This window comes from Ascaphus truei, chromosome 9 (assembly GCF_040206685.1).
Source record: "Ascaphus truei isolate aAscTru1 chromosome 9, aAscTru1.hap1, whole genome shotgun sequence".
In the NCBI taxonomy this organism is placed as follows: domain Eukaryota; kingdom Metazoa; phylum Chordata; class Amphibia; order Anura; family Ascaphidae; genus Ascaphus; species Ascaphus truei.
In genome coordinates, this window is record NC_134491.1 from 2,722,056 (window position 1) to 2,744,916 (window position 22,861).

Genomic DNA, 22,861 nt, shown 5'->3' on the forward strand with positions numbered 1-22,861 from the left:
TCCAAACGTGCAACCCGATGCTTGGGAAGCACTTTGTACTGCCGACACTGTGTTTCAAAGTTCTTTAGAAAACTGTCGATCTGATCGGTACCTTCCACGAACTTGGTGAGACTGTGCTGATCCAGTTTAAGTTCATCTTTGTTGGGTTGGACAGGGGGGCAATAAGCGGGTCTGTTCACTGCCATAGTGATAAACTGCAGTCGATCCTCGGGTGTCCCTCTGTCACCCCACGCAGTAATCAGTGCCAACATTTCAGGGGTGAACGGACTGGTAGCCACAGCAACCAGTACCCCTCCTGTTGCACTGCTCCCGGGAGGTGCACTCGTTCCCTCCCCGAGATTCCGCTGCCTCGGCACTGGGTTCCTTCCCTGATCTCCGGGTGGCTGTATAAGGACAAGCTGAGCCGTATCCTGAGGCTCTGCAAGCCGGGCTTCATAGTCACCGATTGCGTCAACCATGTCTGCGACCTCCTGGTTCTCATAGAGCAGTCCATATTCACGGCACTTGTCCTTCAGCTGAGCTCAGGTCCTCATGTTGGATGAGCCTTCAGCCTCGCTCATTGTTCACGGTCGCAGAAGTGAGGTGGTGTTACAACTTGTGTTAACTGTTGCACTACTGTGTGTTCAATATCTTTAGTCCCAGGAACTCGCAATTCCCTTTGAATTCCCACTATACTACAGGGTCCCACAGTACACTGTAAAACAGGTTCAATTCAATCCCACCGCTGCCACCAGTTAATTATAGCGCTTGTCACGGTAACTTATGACAAGATATAACAAACACCAAATATCTGGGTTGAACTGAACGAGGCTTAGATATAATAAAATATATTTATTCCTTAAAAAGGTGAACACAGCAATATAGTACAATTAACAGGCAAGAAGGTAACACTTACTTATGGTTGGGGAATGGAGAAGTATCAGCTAGCAATTCTCCAGCAATCCGGTGACATTCAAGGTGAAATCAGAAGAACCACATTCCTGGACCGCAGTCCAGTTAACCCCTTGCCTCCCTGGTGAGGTCAGGGGGTGGCCATATGTGGTGCAACCCCTTTAATACTAGGCCAACCCCCCTCTCCCTCTACACCGGCCATCTTTGTTTGGGTAACGTCATCTTAAAGGCAAATGAAGCACAGCCATTCTGATTGGCTGGCATCATTGCCTTTAAATGACGTCATCAATTTTTTTTTGTTTCGGCAAAATCACATGGTTTTTACGACCCATATGACGAAAATGTGACGTCATAGGCCTATAAAAGCCTATGTCGTCTCATTTTGAAGCCAGACGCCAAGGAGGAAGGACCTTCCGAAAAAGAAGAACAGCAGGGCGTGGCCAATGAAGATAAGAAGACCCGGAAGAAGACGGAATAGATACAGATGAAGACCCCCGCTATGGATTACAAATAGAAGAAAGAAGACACAGACACTTTTGGATTGTAATGGTTTATTTTTTGATGGTTGCCAGGTTCCTGTTGTTGGATTATTTCTTCGACACATCCGGTTCAACGGGATGCGGTGAGTCGTTCATCTATTGGTAAGTAAACCAAAGAAATGTATGTTATTTTACTTTTACAGGTTTTTTTTGCATTTTTTTCATGTCATCGTGTCCATTTATTGGCCCTGAATTTATGTATGTCACTGGACATACACACATACAGGGACAGTCACTGGATGTATTGTATGTTTATTTTTAATGTTATTAAATTGTTTTGTATGCTCTTTTATTGCACCTGTATGTATGTATGTAAACTATAGATGACATACATACAGGTATAATAAAAACTTGTTTGCATAATGTTTGCTTGCCTTGTTTTCATGTTTTTTTTTATTATAATTTGCTGCTTTGTGTAAAAATGTGTGTGTAATGTACATGTTATTTTTTCAAAGGTTATTTTAAAGGCTGTTTGCAATATATGATTTAATTGGCTTCTTATTGTAAGTTAGATTTAGTCACATGGTGGTTACTTTAACAGATTATTTTTCAGCATTGTTTGTTTTTAGGATTTGAACTGTGTAATTGATTTTGATTGTAATTGATTTGAAATTGTATGAATTAATTGATGATAATTTAATTGTGTTGATTTGCTTTGTTTGTATTTAATGATTGGGTTGTATAGTATCGTGTTTGGAATAGTTTATTTAATTTTGACCATTGCTTGGCAAAGTATACATGATTCACAGATGAATTGTATCATGTACACATTGTCCAATTGATTGTTTTTATTTGCATGTCTTAGATATTGATTTGGCTTGGTTCTGTTTGATATTTGGAGATATTTGTATTTAGGCATGTATATCCTTAACCATTTCTTTGTATATTGGTTAATCATGTATATATATATATACAAAGAAATGGTTAAGGATATACATGCCTAAATACAAATATCTCCAAATATCAAACAGCACCAAGCCAAATCAATATCTAAGACATGCAAATAAAAACAATCAATTGGACAATGCATATATATACACTAGCTGATATACCCGGCGTTGCCCGGGTGTGGAAGGGCAGGGAGCATGGAGTGGAAGGGCGGGGGGGTGGAGGGGCGTCGAAGGGTGGGGGGGAGGGGCTTTGAAGGGCGGGGGGGGGCAAGGGGCGTAGAAGGGTGGGGAGGGCAAAGGGCAGGGGGGCAAATGGCAGGGAGGGACGGGGGGGCAAACGGCAGGAAGGGACGTGGGGGGCAAACGGCAGGGAGGGACGGGGGGGGCAAACGGCAGGGAGGGACGGGGGTGGGGGGGCAAAGGGCAGGGAGGGGCAAGAGGGGGCAAAGGGCAGGGGAGGGAGGGCAGGGGGCAAAGGGCATGTGGGTAGGGGGTGCAAAGGGCTGGGGGGCAGGGGGCAAAGGGCTGGGGGAGGGAGGGCAGGGGGCAAAGGCCAGAGGGAGTGAGGGCAGGGGGCAAAGGTCAGGGGGAGGGAGGGCAGGGGGCAAAGGGCAGGTGGGTAGGGGGGGCAGGGGGCAAAGGGCTGTGGGGGCTGGGGGTGAGGGCAGTGGGCAATGGGAAGGGAGGGCAGGGGGCAGGGGGGTAGGGAGGGTAGGGGGGGCAAAGGGCAGGGGGAGTCAGGGACGCGGTAAATAACCCATTCCCCTGCGTGTACTCACCTTGTACACGGCTGCGCTCCTCTTCCTCTGGGTCACGGCCGCCCTCCTCCTCCACCTCGGGCTCCTCCGCGGTGAGGCTGACACGCTCCAGTGAGGAGGTGCTGTGCCTCTCGCGGGGAGAGGCGGAGACAGCCGGAGGAGCGCCCTCGGGGACGGGGAGTGGCCTGTGTGAGGGGAGAGCGGCAGAGAGCGTGCTGAGTGTGTGTGTGGGGAGGGGTGTGTTGGGGGGGTGAGCGGGGGGGTGGGTTTGAGCAGGTGAGGTAGAGCGCCGGGTGAGGGAGTGGCCTATGGGTGGTGAGAGCCGTGGGGAGCGCTCTCGGGGATGGTCAGTTGGGGGAGCGGTCTATGTGAGGGGAGATCAGCAGAGAGCGAGGGGGGGTGGTGTGTGTGTGTGTGTGTGTGTGTCCCGTCACTCCGCCTCAGGCCAATGAGAGGTTTGCGGGGGCGGGCGGCCCAAGGGACCAATGAGATTTCCCCTAGGGACTACTGGTACTGTACTCAACCTGCGGCTCCAGGAGATCTGAGCCTCCGCTAGCTGGGAGCCTGGGGTAACGGTTCTAGCGCAGCGCCTCCACTTGCCCAGGATCCCCGTTATGTAAGATTGCCCTGGGCAAGAAACATACCAACAGTGCGTGCAACCAAGTTTACTATGCATAGGCAACCATATCTTATTCTCTATATAACATCACACATAACTTGCATATATATGTATATTATAACGTTAGAGTCCTTATACTACCGTGGCTCAGCCACATCCCTAGGGAGTTTGTCCAGTATAACAGTGGCTCCGCCACACTCTTATAGAGTGTTGTCCTTGTAAGGTATTAGGTAATATGCTCAGTCCGCTAGCCACTTGCTAGTGTCACTACTAAGTTATTCCTAAGGCGGGATCAGCGCCTGATGACCGGTGTTGGTGCACTTGCTTTTACAATTGTACCTTCCGGTCACAGCGGTGACCGGTGCCTCTTCGCTAAGGGTCCGTTGCCTCCGCTCTTGACCTCCAGATGTCGCGGTGTCCAGCCGTCTGATCCCAGATGCCTGTGACTGTCCCCAATTCTGTGCGCTGTCCCTAACTAAGGTGACAATTCCTTCCACTATCGGGCGTCCCTACAGTACAGCAGCCTACTGTGACTCAGGGAAACCTCCTATGGGCCTGAGGGTAATAGCTGGCCTATGCAGGCGGGTCATGGACCCCCTGCACTCACACTACCTCCTCTCGCTCTGTCCCGATCTCTTCTGCCTAGCGTGGTCTCTCCCCCACGCTTCCTGTTCCTCCTTCCTTAATTCCCGCCCTCTCATTGGCTCCTAGCGTCAGGTGACTGTTCCAGAGCTCGCGGGAGTTGGGGTCCATTATCAGAGCCTTTCCCTTATTGGCCTGTCGTTCGCGCGCTCCCATTGCGCATGCGCGACCTCTTCACCCCGTCAGTGTCCCTTGCAATATTGCGCAACAACATGGCGGCACCCTGTACTACCGTGCCATCGCGGAACCTGCCGTACTCCCTCCGCCCGCACACACATGGTATCTAACACACCCTTACATATATATATATATACCAAAAGACTAGTAGCGCCAAAATGACAAGTAATAAATTTGAAGTAAAAACAAATAATATCAAAAATAAAACAGGTAAAGCAGTGAATCATAAAAAATAAAAAGATGATACTAATCCACTCATCAGATTGTCCAGACAGTTGTTGTCACTTGAATGGTTGTGGGGCAGCTTTCAGCAGAAGAAACAGTTCCACAAAAACCTATTAGACAGAAGAAGAAAGCGCACAACCCATAGCGTAAAAACATACAAATAGTTTAATAAAAATATGTTGAGAAGGAAACAAGCTCACTCACAAACATAGAAAGTAATTAGGCATGTATGAATATAATATCACCACCACGGGAACAGCACGGCAAGATCTCCTGCAGCGTCAAACGCCGCCCGCTCGTGTCTCACGGTCTCAGACCTCATGGATGGTGTTGAAACGTGAAATCTTTGGAGTCCTGGGTTGTCAGTCTCTCCACACCAGACCGGCTAGCAACCGCGCCAATTCTGGAGCTGTGTGCAGCGGTGCTGGTAGTTTGCCGCTGCTTCCGACCCTTGTTGATGACGTAGTGTCGGTGCAGCTTCCTGACACGTTTCGTCAGACTCACTGACTTTTTCAAATGTATTTTATTAATAGTGTGCGGGAGCAGGGGGTCTCCTGAGCTGAACCGCATTGATTTATGGCATAGGGACCCCCTGCTTCCCGAGTTACAGGCCCCGGTTTGGGGCATCGGTGCCAGTGTCGCCGCCATCTTTATAGAGCCCATGTCGCGTCTTGGACGCTATAAAGATGGCGACGACATTGGCCTCCGATGCCCCATACCGGGGCCTGTAACTCGGGAAGCAGGGGGTCTCTGAGGCAGAAATCAATGTGGTTCAGCTCCGGAGACCCCCTGCTCATGTACACTATTATTAAAATGTATTTGGTTAGTGTACGATCGCCTGTAACAGCCTTGCATGGAGATGACAAACCTCCATGCAAATGTTCCAAGCGGCTTTTTTTCCTATCAGCTAGCGTACGGGACGTTTAAGTACGCTAGCAGGGGGAAAAAGCAACACGTACGATAAGCCAGTTTTTGGCCCGTCCGAGAGAAAATGGCCTCAAGGCCTTAGTGAATCGCGTCTCCGGCTTCACTTTGTATCGGACGTGATTTTTAATTTCAAACAGACGCAAAAGCACGGAGCTTAGTGCATAGCCCCTAGGAGTGCAACAAAGGCCAGAGAGATCACAGGCAGAGAGCCCGACTCTCCCAGGTCTCCATGCAAATGCTTATTGCCGAGTTTGTTGGTCCAAGTGCACAAGGACGGTCCACGTGCACAATGATGGACCACGAACGACCCAAACCCTTGTTGTGCCCTGTATTCACCTTGCATTAAAACCTGGGAGGGCGTTTCTGGCTTCTGCTCTCTATTAATGATCCACGGGAATAACTCCAAACTCCCAAACAGTAATATATAGAAAAGATGCACATTTTCTTTTGTTTAGAAGCAGAATAACAAGGGCATTCTGTATTTACTTGGAATTCGCCTCTGACGCAATGAGAGAGGAAAGAAAGAGTATGTAAAATGCCTTTACAGTTTGCATAATTAATAACAATTTCTATTTTTGATGATAAAGGGACCCTTTTGTCAGTGTGCGCACACATACCTATTCTAATGATGGAAACTGTGAAAATGAAGCATTCTAGCAGATGCTGTGCAAACTTACTAATGAACGGAATTAAGTATTCATTTATCTTTTTACTCTAAAAGACAAAATATCAGATTTCATTGCAGTTATAGCGTAAATAGAGGTAATAGTGTTAATAGAGGCAATAGCGTTAATAGCGGTAATAGGGTTAATAGCGTTAGTGGTAATAGCGGTAATACCGTTAATAGCGATGCAATGCACAGCTCTGACTATCACAAGAACGTACGTCACGAAACGTCCTTTCTTTTTAGTTACGACTTCTGCGTGTTCTCTCCGCCAGTCACGCAGACGTGCAAACGCCATTCTTGTTTGGCGAACATACAGTGAAATTCGTGTGACAGCAAAACAGCAAACTGAGAATGATATTTACAAAAATGGCAAAAGGCAAATATAAAGTAACTTTCATTGCATTATAATGTCACCAACAACTCTGCTAACTTAGGGCTGAAATTTAATGGAGAAGTTCCTCCTGCAGAAGAAAAATGTACACCCCCCCCAACCCCATCTTCTATTTTTTACATGGGTGCAGGGCTGATGCAAGGGTATTCAGCACCTCAGTCGGACCATCAGCCTGTCAGGCGAACGCGCCTCCCTCCCCTGCCCCCCCACCCCCCAGCCCCAATTAACGTCAGAGTTATTTTTATAACTGAAAATGTTTAATCTTATACCTAATAGATTTTTTTCTAACGTTCATACACACACTCCCCCTCTCTACCAGACACTCTCTCTCCCCCCACTGACACGCTCTCCCCCCCACTGAAACTCTCTCTCCTCCCCACTGAAACTAACTCTCCCCAAACTAACACTCTCTCCCCCCACCCCATCAACACTCTCTCCCCCACCCCACTGACACACTCTCTCTCCCCCCCCCACTGACACTCTCTCTCCCCCACACTGAAACAATCTCTTCCCCCACCCCCAGCCAACTTCTATTTTAAGTCAGAGGCGCCCCTCTACTGAAACTCTCTCTCCCCGCCACCGAAACTTTCTCTCCCCCCCCACTGAAACTCTATCCCCCCCTCCACTGACACTCTCACCCCCCTTCACTGACACAATCTCTCTCCCCCCCCACTTAAACTCTCTCCACCCCAAAACTCTCTCTCCTTCCCCCCATGTACCTACTTTTTTTTTTTACATGTATAGGAGTTAGGGAGACCGCGTTTAGCTGTGTGAACCCCCTGCTTCCTGAGGTACTTGTAGGAGAAGATGCCGCGGCAATTCAGGTTAAAATCCCCTGTGTGACACGGACTAATAAGAAACCGAAAGATATTTCTGCTTCCTACAGGCCGAGACGAGGAGAGCGTATTAAACGTCCATTTTGTTTCCCCTGGAGGGGATGATAACAGCGTCAGTATCTCAGTATCTCAGGAAGCAGGAGGTCTAGAGCTGCCCCGGAGACCCCCCGAGCCGGAGGAAGTGTTTAATTAATTACTTAATAAATTTGAACTTGTTTTAATTCAGGATGAATCATAACTTGACATATTGCTGTACTTTTACATGGTGACTAATCAATATATTCTAATTTAATGTTATTTCTCATTTAAAGAATATACTGTAATGTGCTAATTACTTAATGCCATGCAATGTATAATGTTTTATTTAAACAACAAAAGACAAACATACCCAATGCTACATCCAATGTCACAAAATACATAGTTAAATACTTCAATGTTAGTATTGTCATGAGTAAGGGTCATTTAGTTAAACCCTTTGGCCAAAGCGTTATAAGCCTGCAGCCACGTCACAACACAAACAGTGTGCAGGTCCTAACACTGCCTGTGAAAATTCTCATTTACCTCTGCAGTGGAGTGAAAATGGTCTTAATAGACCTGTCCTGCACAGGAACATGGAAAAACATGCCTATGTTACAGATAAGGTTAGGCACATGCCTATGTTACAGATAAGGTTAGGCACATGCCTATGTTACAGATAAGGTTAGGCACAGGCCTATGTTACAGATAAGGTTAGGCACATGCCTATGTTACAGATAAGGTTAGGCACATGCCTATGTTACAGATAAGGTTAGGCACATGCCTATGTTACAGATAAGGTTAGGCACATGCCTATGTTACAGATAAGGTTAGGCACATGCCTATGTTACAGATAAGGTTAGGCACATGCCTATGTTACAGATAAGGTTAGGCACTAGCCTATGTTATAGCTAAGGTTAGGCACATGCCTATGTTACAGATAAGGTTAGGCACATGCCTATGTTACAGATAAGGTTAGGCACAGGTCTATGTTACAGATAAGGTTAGGCACATGCCTATGTTACAGATAAGGTTAGGCACAGGTCTATGTTACAGATAAGGTTAGGCACAGGTCTATGTTACAGATAAGGTTAGGCACAGGTCTATGTTACAGATAAGGTTAGGCACATGCCTATGGTACAGATAAGGTTAGGTACATGCCTATGTTACAGATAAGGTTAGGCACATGCCTATGTTACAGATAAGGTTAGGCACATGCCTATGTTACAGATAAGGTTAGGCACATGCCTATGTTACAGATAAGGTTAGGCACATGCCTATGTTACAGATAAGGTTAGGCACATGCCTATGTTACAGATAAGGTTAGGCACATGCCTATGTTACAGATAAGGTTAGGCACATGCCTATGTTACAGATAAGGTTAGGCACATGCCTATGTTACAGATAAGGTTAGGCACAGGTCTATGTTACAGATAAGGTTAGGCACAGGTCTATGTTACAGATAAGGTTAGGCACATGCCTATGTTACAGATAAGGTTAGGCACATGCCTATGTTACAGATAAGGTTAGGCACATGCCTATGTTACAGATAAGGTTAGGCACATGCCTATGTTACAGATAAGGTTAGGCACAGGTCTATGTTACAGATAAGGTTAGGCACAGGTCTATGTTACAGATAGGGTTAGGCACATGCCTATGTTACAGATAAGGTTAGGCACAGGTCTATGTTACAGATAAGGTTAAGCACAGGTCTATGTTACAGATAAGGTTGGGCACAGGTCTATGTTACAGATATGGTTAGGCACATGCCTATGTTACAGATAAGGTTAGGCACAGGTCTATGTTACAGATAAGGTTAGGCACAGGTCTATGTTACAGATAAAGTTAGGCACATGCCTATGTTACAGATAAGGTTAGGCACATGCCTATGTTACAGATAAGTTTGGCACAGGTCTGTGTTACAGATAAGGTTAGGCAAAGGTCTATGTTACAGATAAGGTTAGGCACATGCCTATGTTACAGATAAGGTTAGGCACAGGTTTATGTTACAGATAAGGTTAGGCACATGCCTATCTTACAGACAAGGTTAGGCACAGGCCTATGTTACAGATAAGGTTAGTCACAGGTCTATGTTACAGATAAGGTTAGGCACATGCCTATGTTACAGATAAGGTTAGGCACAGGTCTATGTTACAGATAAGGTTAAGCACATGCCCATGTTACAGATAAGGTTAGGCACAGGTCTATGTTACAGATAAGGTTAGGCACATGCCTATGTTACAGATAAGGTTAGGCACAGGTTTATGTTACAGATAAGGTTAGGCACAGGTCTATGTTACAGATAAGGTTAGGCACATGCCTATGTTACAGATAAGGTTAGGCACAGGTCTGTGTTACAGATAAGGTTAGGCACAGGTCTATGTTACAGATAAGGTTAGGCACATGCCTATGTTACAGATAAGGTTAGGCACAGGCCTATGTTACAGATAAGGTTAGGCACAGGTCTATGTTACAGATAAGGTTAGGCACATGCCTATGTTACAGGTAAGGTTAGGCACAGGCCTATGTTACAGATAAGGTTAGGCAAATGCCTATGTTACAGATAAGGTTAAGCACAGGCCTATGTTACAGATAAGGTTAGGCACAGGTCTATGTTACAGATAATTTTAGGCACATGCCTATGTTACAGATAAGGTTAGGCACAGGTCTATGTTACAGATAAGGTTAAGCACATGCCTATGTTACAGATAAGGTTAGGCACAGGTCTATGTTACAGATAAGGTTAGGCACAGGTTTATGTTACAGATAAGGTTAGGCACAGGTCTATGTTACAGATAACGTTAGGCACATGCCTATGTTACAGATAAGGTTAGGCACAGGTCTGTGTTACAGATAAGGTTAGGCACAGGTCTATGTTACAGATAAGGTTAGGCACATGCCTATGTTACAGATAAGGTTAGGCACAGGTCTGTGTTACAGAAAAGGTTAGGCACAGGTCTATGTTACAGATAAGGTTAGGCACATGCTATGTTACAGATAAGGTTAGGCACAGGCCTATGTTACAGATAAGGTTAGGCACAGGTCTATGTTACAGATAAGGTTAGGCACATGCCTATGTTACAGATAAGGTTAGGCACAGGCCTATGTTACAGATAAGGTTAGGCAAATGCCTATGTTACAGATAAGGTTAGGCACAGGCCTATGTTACAGATAAGGTTAGGCACAGGTCTATGTTACAGATAAGGTTAGGCACATGCCTATGTTACAGATAAGGTTAGGCACAGGTCTATGTTACAGATAAGGTTAGGCACATGCCTATGTTACAGATAAGGTTAGGCACAGGTTTATGTTACAGATAAGGTTAGGCACAGGTCTATGTTACAGATAAGGTTAGGCAAATGCCTATGTTACAGATAAGGTTAGGCACAGGTCTGTGTTACAGATAAGGTTAGGCACAGGTCTATGTTACAGATAAGGTTAGGCACATGCATATGTTACAGATAAGGTTAGGCACAGGCCTATGTTACAGATAAGGTTAGGCACAGGTCTATGTTACAGATAAGGTTAGGCACATGCCTATGTTACAGATAAGGTTAGGCACAGGCCTATGTTACAGATAAGGTTAGGCAAATGCCTATGTTACAGATAAGGTTAGGCACATGCCTATGTTACAGATAAGGTTAGGCACATGCCTATGTTACAGATAAGGTTAGGCACAGGTCTATGTTACAGATAATGTTAGGCACAGGTATATGTTACAGATAAGGTTAGGCACATGCCTATGTTACAGATAAGGTTAGGCACATGCCTATGTTACAGATAAGGTTAGGCACATGCCTATGTTACAGATAAGGTTAGGCACAGGTCTATGTTACAGATAAGGTTAGGCACAGGTCTATGTTACAGATAAGGTTAGGCACATGCCTATGATACAGATAAGGTTAGGCACATGCCTATGTTACAGATAAGGTTAGGCACATGCCTATGTTACAGATAAGGTTAGGCACATGCCTATGTTACAGATAAGGTTAGGCACAGGTCTATGTTAAAGATAAGGTTAGGCACATGCCTATGTTACAGATAAGGTTAGGCACAGGTCTATGTTACAGATAAGGTTAGGCACATGCCTATGTTACAGATAAGGTTAGGCACATGCCTATGTTACAGATAAGGTTAGGCAAATGCCTATGTTACAGATAAGATTAGGCACAGGTCTATGTTACAGATAAGGTTAGGCACATGCCTATGTTACAGATAAGATTAGGCACAGGTCTATGTTACAGATAATGTTAGGCTCATGCCTATGTTACAGATAAGGTTAGGCACAGGTCTATGTTACAGATAAGGTTAGGCACAGGTCTATGTTACAGATAAGGTTAGGCACAGGTCTATGTTACAGATAAGGTTAGGCACATGCCTATGATACAGATAAGGTTAGGCACATGCCTATGATGCAGATAAGGTTAGGCACATGCCTATGATACAGATAAGGTTAGGCACAGGTCTATGTTACAGATAAGGTTAGGCACATGCCTATGTTACAGATAAGGTTAGGCACAGGTCTATGTTACAGATAAGGTTAGGCACATGCCTATGTTACAGATAAGGTTAGGCACAGGTCTATGTTACAGATAAGGTTAGGCACATGCCTATGTTACAGATAAGGTTAGGCACAGGTCTATGTTACAGATAAGGTTAGACACAGGTCTATGTTACAGATAAGGTTAGGCACATGCCTATGTTACAGATAAGGTTAGGCACAGGTCTATGTTACAGATAAGGTTAGGCACATGCCTATGTTATAGATAAGGTTAGGCACATGCCTATGTTATAGCTAAGGTTAGGCACAGGTCTATGTTACAGATAAGGTTAGGCACATGCCTATGTTACAGCTAAGGTTAGGCACATGCCTATGTTACAGATAAGGTTAGGCACAGGTCTATGTTACAGATAAGGTTGGGCACAGGTCTATGTTACAGATATGGTTAGGCACAGGCCTATGTTGCAGATAAGGTTAGGCACAGGTCTATGTTACAGATAAGGTTAGGCACATGCCTATGTTATAGCAAAGGTTAGGCACATGCCTATGTTACAGATAAGGTTAGGCACATGCCTATGTTACAGATAAGGTTAGGCACATGCCTATGTTACAGATAAGGTTAGGCACATGCCTATGTTACAGATAAGGTTAGGCACAGGTCTATGTTACAGATAAGGTTAGGCACATGCCTATGTTACAGATAAGGTTAGGCACAGGTCTATGTTACAGATAAGGTTAGGCACATGCCTATGTTACAGATAAGGTTAGGCACAGGTCTATGTTACAGATAAGGTTAGACACAGGTCTATGTTACAGATAAGGTTAGGCACAGGTCTATGTTACAGATAAGGTTGGGCACAGGTCTATGTTACAGATATGGTTAGGCACAGGCCTATGTTGCAGATAAGGTTAGGCACAGGTCTATGTTACAGATAAGGTTAGGCACAGGTCTATGTTACAGATAAGGTTAGGCACATGCCTATGTTACAGATAAGGTTAGGCACATGCCTATGTTACAGATAAGGTTAGGCACAGGTCTATGTTACAGATAAGGTTAGGCAGAGGTCTATGTTACAGATAAGGTTAGGCACAAGCCTATGTTACAGATAAGGTTAGGCACATGCCTATGTTACAGATAAAGTTAGGCACATGCCTATGTTACAGATAAGGTTAGGCACAGGTCTATGTTACAGATAAGGTTAGGCACAGGCCTATGTTACAGATAAGGTTAGGCACAAGCCTATGTTACAGATAAGTTAGGCATATGCCTATGTTACAGATAAGGTTAGGCACATGCCTATGTTACAGATAAGGTTAGGCACAGGCCTATGTTACAGATTAGGTTAGGCAAATGCCTATGTTACAGATAAGGTTAGGCACATGCCTATGTTACAGATAAGGTTAGGCACATGCCTATGTTACAGATAAGGTTAGGCACAGGTCTATGTTACAGATAATGTTAGGCACAGGTATATGTTACAGATAAGGTTAGGCACATGCCTATGTTACAGATAAGGTTAGGCACATGCCTATGTTACAGATAAGGTTAGGCACATGCCTATGTTAAAGATAAGGTTAGGCACAGGTCTATGTTACAGATAAGGTTAGGCACATGCCTATGTTACAGATAAGGTTAGGCACAGGTCTATGTTACAGATAAGGTTAGGCACATGCCTATGTTACAGATAAGGTTAGGCACAGGTCTATGTTACAGATAAGGTTAGGCACAGGCCTATGTTACAGATAAGGTTAGGCACAGGCCTATGTTACAGATAAGGTTAGGCACATGCCTATGTTATAGATAAGGTTAGGCACATGCCTATGTTATAGCTAAGGTTAGGCACAGGTCTATGTTACAGATAAGGTTAGGCACATGCCTATGTTACAGCTAAGGTTAGGCACATGCCTATGTTACAGATAAGGTTAGGCACAGGCCTATGTTAAAGATAAGGTTAGGCACAGGTCTATGTTACAGATAAGGTTAGGCACAGGTCTATGTTACAGATAAGGTTAGGCACATGCCTATGTTACAGATAAGGTTAGGCACATGCCTATGTTACAGATAAGGTTAGGCACAGGTCTATGTTACAGATAAGGTTAGGCAGAGGTCTATGTTACAGATAAGGTTAGGCACAAGCCTATGTTACAGATAAGGTTAGGCACATGCCTATGTTACAGATAAAGTTAGGCACATGCCTATGTTACAGATAAGGTTAGGCACAGGTCTATGTTACAGATAAGGTTAGGCACAGGCCTATGTTACAGATAAGGTTAGGCACAAGCCTATGTTACAGATAAGGTTAGGCACATGCCTATGTTACAGATAAAGTTAGGCACATGCCTATGTTACAGATAAGGTTAGGCACAGGCCTATGTTACAGATAAGGTTAGGCAAATGCCTATGTTACAGATAAGGTTAGGCATATGCCTATGTTACAGATAAGGTTAGGCACATGCCTATGTTACAGATAAGGTTAGGCACAGGTCTATGTTACAGATAATGTTAGGCACAGGTATATGTTACAGATAAGGTTAGGCACATGCCTATGTTACAGATAAGGTTAGGCACATGCCTATGTTACAGATAAGGTTAGGCACATGCCTATGTTACAGATAAGGTTAGACACAGGTCTATGTTACAGATAAGGTTAGGCACAGGTCTATGTTACAGATAAGGTTAGGCACAAGCCTATGTTACAGATAAGGTTAGGCACATGCCTATGTTACAGATAAGGTTAGGCACATGCCTATGTTACAGATAAGGTTAGGCACAGGTCTATGTTACAGATAAGGTTAGGCACATGCCTATGTTACAGATAAGGTTAGGCACATGCCTATGTTACAGATAAGGTTAGGCACAGGTCTATGTTACAGATAAGGTTAGGCACAGGTCTAAGTTACAGATAAGGTTAGGCACATGCCTATGTTACAGGTAAGGTTAGGCACATGCCTATGTTACAGATAAGGTTAGGCACAGGTCTATGTTACAGATAAGGTTAGGCACATGCCTATGTTACAGATAAGGTTAGACACAGGTCTATGTTACAGATAAGGTTAGGCACATGCCTATGTTACAGATAAGGTTAGGCACAGGTCTATGTTACAGATAAGGTTAGGCACATGCCTATGTTACAGATAAGGTTAGGCACAGGTCTATGTTACAGATAAGGTTAGACACAGGTCTATGTTACAGATAAGGTTAGGCACAGGTCTATGTTACAGATAAGGTTAGGCACATGCCTATGTTACAGATAAGGTTAGACACAGGTCTATGTTACAGATAAGGTTAGGCACAGGTCTATGTTACAGATAAGGTTAGGCACATGCCTATGTTACAGATAAGGTTAGACACAGGTCTATGTTACAGATAAGGTTAGACACAGGTCTATGTTACAGATAAGGTTAGGCACATGCCTATGTTACAGCTAAGGTTAGGCACATGCCTATGTTACAGATAAGGTTAGGCACATGCCTATGTTACAGATAAGGTTAGGCACATGCCTATGTTACAGATAAGGTTAGGCACAGGTCTATGTTACAGATAAGGTTAGGCACAGGTTTATGTTACAGATAAGGTTAGGCACATGCCTATGTTACAGATAAGGTTAGGCACATGCCTATGTTACAGATAAGGTTAGGCACAGGTCTATGTTACAGATAAGGTTAGGCACATGCCTATGTTACAGATAAGGTTAGACACAGGTCTATGTTACAGATAAGGTTAGACACAGGTCTATGTTACAGATAAGGTTAGGCACATGCCTATGTTACAGATAAGGTTAGGCACAGGCCTATGTTACAGATAAGGTTAGGCACATGCCTAAGTTACAGATAAGGTTAGGCACATGCCTATGTTACAGATAAGGTTAGACACAGGTCTATGTTACAGATAAGGTTAGGCACATGCCTATGTTACAGATAAGGTTAGGCACAGGTCTATGTTACAGATAAGGTTAGGCACATGCCTATGTTATAGATAAGGTTAGGCACATGTCTATGTTATAGCTAAGGTTAGGCACATGCCTATGTTACAGATAAGGTTAGGCACATGCCTAGGTTACAGATAAGGTTAGGCACATGCCTATGTTACAGATAAGGTTAGGCACAGGTCTATGTTACAGATAAGGTTAGGCACATGCCTATGTTACAGATACGGTTAGGCACAGGTCTATGTTACAGATAAGGTTAAGCACAGGTCTATGTTACAGATAAGGTTAGGCACATGCCTATGTTACAGATAAGGTTAGGCACAGGCCTATGTTATAGCTAAGGTTAGGCACAAGTCTATGTTATAGATAAGGTTAGGCACAGGTCTATGTTATAGCTAAGGTTAGGCACAAGTCTATGTTACAGATAAGGTTAGGCACAGGTCTATGTTACAGATAAGGTTGGGTACAGGTCTATGTTACAGATATGGTTAGGCACAGGCCTATGTTACAGATAAGGTTAGGCACATGCCTATGTTACAGATAAGGTTAGGCACAGGCCTATGTTACAGCTAAGGTTAGGCACATGCCTATGTTACAGATAAGGTTAGGCACAGGTCTATGTTACAGATAAGGTTGGGCACAGGTCTATGTTACAGATATGGTTAGGCACAGGCCTATGTTACAGATAAGGTTAGGCACAGGTCTATGTTACAGATAAGGTTAGGCACAAGTCTATGTTACAGATAAGGTTAGGCACATGCCTATGTTACAGATAAGGTTAGGCACATGCCTATGTTACAGATAAGGTTAGGCACATGCCTATGTTACAGATAAGGTTAGGCACATGCCTATGTTACAGATAAGGTTAGGCACAGGTCTATGTTACAGATAAGGTTAGGCACATGCCTATGTTACAGATAAGGTTAGGCACAGGTCTATGTTACAGATAAGGTTAGGCACATGCCTATGTTACAGATAAGGTTAGGCACAGGTCTATGTTACAGATAAGGTTAGGCACATGCCTATGTTACAGATAAGGTTAGGCACAGGTCTATGTTATAGATAAGGTTAGACACAGGTCTATGTTATAGCTAAAGTTAGGCACAGGTCTATGTTACAGATAAGGTTAGGCACATGCCTATGTTACAGCTAAGGTTAGGCACATGCCTATGTTACAGATAAGGTTAGGCACAGGTCTATGTTACAGATAAGGTTGGGCACAGGTCTATGTTACAGATATGATTAGGCACAGGCCTATGTTACAGATAAGGTTAGGCACAGGTCTATGTTACAGATAAGGTTAGGCACAGGTCTATGTTACAGATAAGGTTAGGCACATGCCTATGTTACAGATAAGGTTAGGCACATGCCTATGTTACAGATAAGGTTAGGCACAGGTCTATGTTACAGATAAGGTTAGGCAGAGGTCTATGTTACAGATAAGGTTAGGCACAAGCCTATGTTACAGATAAGGTTAGGCACATGCCTATGTTACAGATAAAGTTAGGCACATGCCTATGTTACAGATAAGGTTAGGCACAGGTCTATGTTACAGATAAGGTTAGGCACAGGCCTATGTTACAGATAAGGTTAGGCACAAGCCTATGTTACAGATAAGGTTAGGCACATGCCTATGTTACAGATAAGGTTAGGCACAGGTCTATGTTACAGATAAGGTTAGACACAGGTCTATGTTACAGATAAGGTTAGGCACATGCCTACTGTATGTTACAGATAAGGTTAGGCACAGGTCTATGTTACAGATAAGGTTAGGCACATGCCTATGTTATAGATAAGGTTAGGCACATGCCTATGTTATAGCTAAGGTTAGGCACAGGTCTATGTTACAGATAAGGTTAGGCACATGCCTATGTTACAGCTAAGGTTAGGCACATGCCTATGTTACAGCTAAGGTTAGGCACATGCCTATGTTACAGATAAGGTTAGGCACAGGTCTATGTTACAGATAAGGTTGGGCACAGGTCTATGTTACAGATATGGTTAGGCACAGGCCTATGTTACAGATAAGGTTAGGCACAGGTCTATGTTACAGATAAGGTTAGGCACATGCCTATGTTACAGATAAGGTTAGGCACATGCCTATGTTACAGATAAGGTTAGGCACATGCCTATGTTACAGATAAGGTTAGGCACAGGTCTATGTTACAGATAAGGTTAGGCAGAGGTCTATGTTACAGATAAGGTTAGGCACAAGCCTATGTTACAGATAAGGTTAGGCACATGCCTATGTTACAGATAAAGTTAGGCACATGCCTATGTTACAGATAAGGTTAGGCACAGGTCTATGTTACAGATAAGGTTAGGCACAAGCCTATGTTACAGATAAGGTTAGGCACATGCCTATGTTACAGATAAGGTTAGGCACATGCCTATGTTACAGATAAGGTTAGGCAAATGCCTATGTTACAGATAAGGTTAGGCACATGCCTATGTTACAGATAAGGTTAGGCACATGCCTATGTTACAGATAAGGTTAGGCACAAGCCTATGTTACAGATAAGGTTAGGCACATGCCTATGTTACAGATAAGGTTAGGCACATGCCTATGTTACAGATAAGGTTAGGCACAGGCCTATGTTACAGATAAGGTTAGGCACAAGCCTATGTTACAGATAAGGTTAGGCACATGCCTATGTTACAGATAAGGTTAGGCACATGCCTATGTTACAGATAAGGTTAGGCAAATGCCTATGTTACAGATAAGGTTAGGCACATGCCTATGTTACAGATAAGGTTAGGCACATGCCTATGTTACAGATAAGGTTAGGCACAGGTCTATGTTACAGATAATGTTAGGCACAGGTCTATGTTACAGATAAGGTTAGGCACATGCCTATGTTACAGATAAGGTTAGGCACATGCCTATGTTACAGATAAGGTTAGGCACATGCCTATGTTACAGATAAGGTTAGGCACATGCCTATGTTACAGATAAGGTTAGGCACAGGTCTATGTTACAGATAAGGTTAGGCACAGGTCTATGTTACAGATAAGGTTAGGCACATGCCTATGTTACAGATAAGGTTAGGCACATGCCTATGTTACAGATAAGGTTAGGCACAGGTCTATGTTACAGATAAGGTTAGGCACATGCCTATGTTACAGATAAGGTTAGGCAAATGCCTATGTTACAGATAAGGTTAGGCACATGCTTATGTTACAGATAAGGTTAGGCACAGGTCTATGTTACAGATAAGGTTAGGCACATGCCTATGTTACAGATAAGGTTAGGCACATGCCTATGTTACAGATAAGGTTAGGCACAGGTCTATGTTACAGATAAGGTTAGGCACATGCCTATGTTACAGATAAGGTTAGGCACAGGTCTATGTTACAGATAAGGTTAGGCACAGGTCTATGTTACAGATAAGGTTAGGCACAGGTATATGTTACAGATAAAGTTAGACACAGGTCTATGTTACAGATAAGGTTAGGCACATGCCTATGTTACAGATAAGGTTAGGCACAGGTCTATGTTACAGATAAGGTTAGGCACATGCCTATGTTACAGATAAGGTTAGGCACATGCCTATGTTACAGATAAGGTTAGGCACATGCCTATGTTACAGATAAGGTTAGGCACATGCCTATGTTACAGATAAGGTTAGGCACATGCCTATGTTACAGATAAGGTTAGGCACATGCCTTTGTTACAGATAAGGTTAGGCACAGGTCTATGTTACAGATAAGGTTAGGCACATGCCTATGTTACAGATAAGGTTAGGCACAGGTCTATGTTACAGATAAGGTTAGGCACATGCCTATGTTACAGATACGGTTAGGCACAGGTCTATGTTACAGATAAGGTTAGACACAGGTCTATGTTACAGATAAGGTTAGGCACATGCCTATGTTACAGATAAGGTTAGGCACAGGTCTATGTTACAGATAAGGTTAGGCACATGCCTATGTTATAGATATGGTTAGGCACATGCCTATGTTATAGCTAAGGTTAGGCACAAGTCTATGTTACAGATAAGGTTAGGCACATGCCTATGTTACAGCTAAGGTTAGGCACATGCCTATGTTACAGATAAGGTAGGCACAGGTCTATGTTACAGATAAGGTTGGGCACAGGTCTATGTTACAGATATGGTTAGGCACAGGCCTATGTTACAGATAAGGTTAGGCACAGGTCTATGTTACAGATAAGGTTAGGCACAAGTCTATGTTACAGATAAGGTTAGGCACATGCCTATGTTACAGATAAGGTTAGGCACATGCCTATGTTACAGATAAGGTTAGGCACATGCCTATGTTACAGATAAGGTTAGGCACATGCCTATGTTACAGATAAGGTTAGGCACAGGTCTATGTTACAGATAAGGTTAGGCACATGCCTATGTTACAGATAAGGTTAGGCACATGCCTATGTTACAGATAAGGTTAGGCACATGCCTATGTTACAGATAAGGTTAGGCACATGCCTATGTTACAGATAAGGTTAGGCACATGCCTATGTTACAGATAAGGTTAGGCACAGGTCTATGTTACAGATAAGGTTAGGCACATGCCTATGTTACAGATAAGGTTAGGCACAGGTCTATGTTACAGATAAGGTTAGGCACATGCCTATGTTACAGATAAGGTTAGGCACAGGTCTATGTTACAGATAAGGTTAGACACAGGTCTATGTTACAGATAAGGTTAGGCACATGCCTATGTTACAGATAAGGTTAGGCACAGGTCTATGTTACAGATAAGGTTAGGCACATGCCTATGTTACAGATAAGGTTAGGCACATGCCTATGTTACAGATAAGGTTAGGCACATGTCTATGTTACAGATAAGGTTAGGCACAGGTCTGTGTTACAGATAAGGTTAGGATCATGTGTGGGTTGGAAATATGAACTCAGCGAATTGGTGCTTTCGATCTGAACCTCAAGTCAAATACTTTGAAAGTCTGAAATTCAATTCGAACTCGAAATACGGACAAAATATCAGCGAAAACCAGAGAAAAGCTGATACTCAGATTCTTGTTCCTTTTTTATAATGGTTGAATAAACCCACAAATGTATGAGAAAAGTCAGAGTTTTGACCAAATTTCAGAATTTTTGTATTTTATTTCCATAATTTTAAGAAAAATCCAGTCAATGAAATTTGGACGAAACCAAAACTGAAAACTCATAAAAAACATCTTTAGAGCCAAAAAGGGATTTTTTTTCTTTAGAAAACACACGCGATTTTGGCCTCACTTTGTTACAGCAAATAGAGGACATTTTGTTTTAGGAAATGAGCGTTCATTGGACTCTGATTTGAAGAAATGATTTGCTCCTTTATATGTTCCTGAAATTAAACCATGTAACAATGACCCAATCCGGCTGGGATTAGATTTCGAGATCTTTGGGTCATTGCTGGAGTTCTTATTGTGAATAACTAATGAATACTCTGCATCCCTCAGCACCTCTCAGAGAGCTGCAGCTGCATTTAAATCCTTTGCCTATGTTGGGAAACTGATCAGCATCATGTCCAAACACATGGGGCCTGGAAAGGGGATCTGTGCCGTCTTCAACTGCTGGAGATGATGTTTCCTCTTGTTCGTTACATATACATTAAACCAGGAGTGCTCCGCTTTAGGTTTGAGCGATGTCGCTGGAGACAAGGCCAGTGATGTCACGAAGGGGGAGGGCAGAGTGCAATAGGCATTCTGTGATTGGTTTAGAGACAGTCATATGTGGCGACTGTCTCTCCCAAAATCAAATTTCACTGGCTTCCAAATTTTTTGTAGCTACGCCGCCCCTACTATTCAATGTATTTATTTTGGCGTCGCCGTCGCCAGGCACTATAAGCACAGCCTTACTCATCCCTTTCTCTATCTTACACCCCCAACATCTCTTACTCCCCCCTTTCTTCCTCTTTCCCCTTCTCTTTCTCACCCTTTCCCCAGTCTCTCTCTCTTACTCTACCCTATCGCTTAATCTCCCCCCCTTTCCCCCCCCCAATTAGTGAGGTCATCCGACTTTTTCTCACATACACACGTAACTATGTAACAAGGACTAATTGTAGTAAAGTATAAATGTAATACAATCAATAAACTGTTATGTAAAAAACGAATCTTGTTATTAGTTCTTACTAAGAATTTATTCAATTTCTCTTTTAAAGGGCGGGGCTAGGGGCGGGGCTAGGGGCGGGGCTAGGGGTGGGGCTAGGGGTGGGGCTAGGGGTGGGGCTAGGGGTGGGGCTAGGGGCGGGGCTAGGTGGCGAGTAGATTTTTTGGTTCGGCGAGTAGATTTCTGGTTGGTTTGTCAAGCATTGCTTATTTGTACTGTAATCTTTGTATCTGTATTACCCTGTTCTGTTGTGTGTACAGTGTGGACTGTTGTGTGTTGTGTCCCTTTGTCTGTTCTGTCACTGACTGAGTTTCCCCCACCAGATTTTACTGAGCCTACCTACCGTGTGTCATCTGTGAAGGTTCCTCCTCTGCTGCCACACGGTACAGCAGGCTGCAGGCCCCCACGTGCCTAACGAAATAGATCATCCAACTCACCCCCCCTCTGGGCACTGCTACCGGCAAATACGGGTACAGGCTGCGGGCCCTCCCCCCCTCCCTCCCCCCACGTGCAATGCCCGAGGCATTAAGCCCGGCCCTACCTTCCCGGTTCCTTCTCTGCTGATGCCCGGTACAGCAGGCTGCAGGCCCCCATGTGCTTTCCCTCCCCCCTCCAAATCCTCCCGCCAGGGCACTAACAAAGTTAATCATCAAACTCCCCCCCCCCCCCAGGCCCATACTGAATCCCCCCAGGCAGGGCCGCCAACAGAAATCATGGGGCCCAGGACAAATTCAAGAAGCAAAACCCCCCGCCCAACCCATAGCGCACCTAACACGGGAAAAC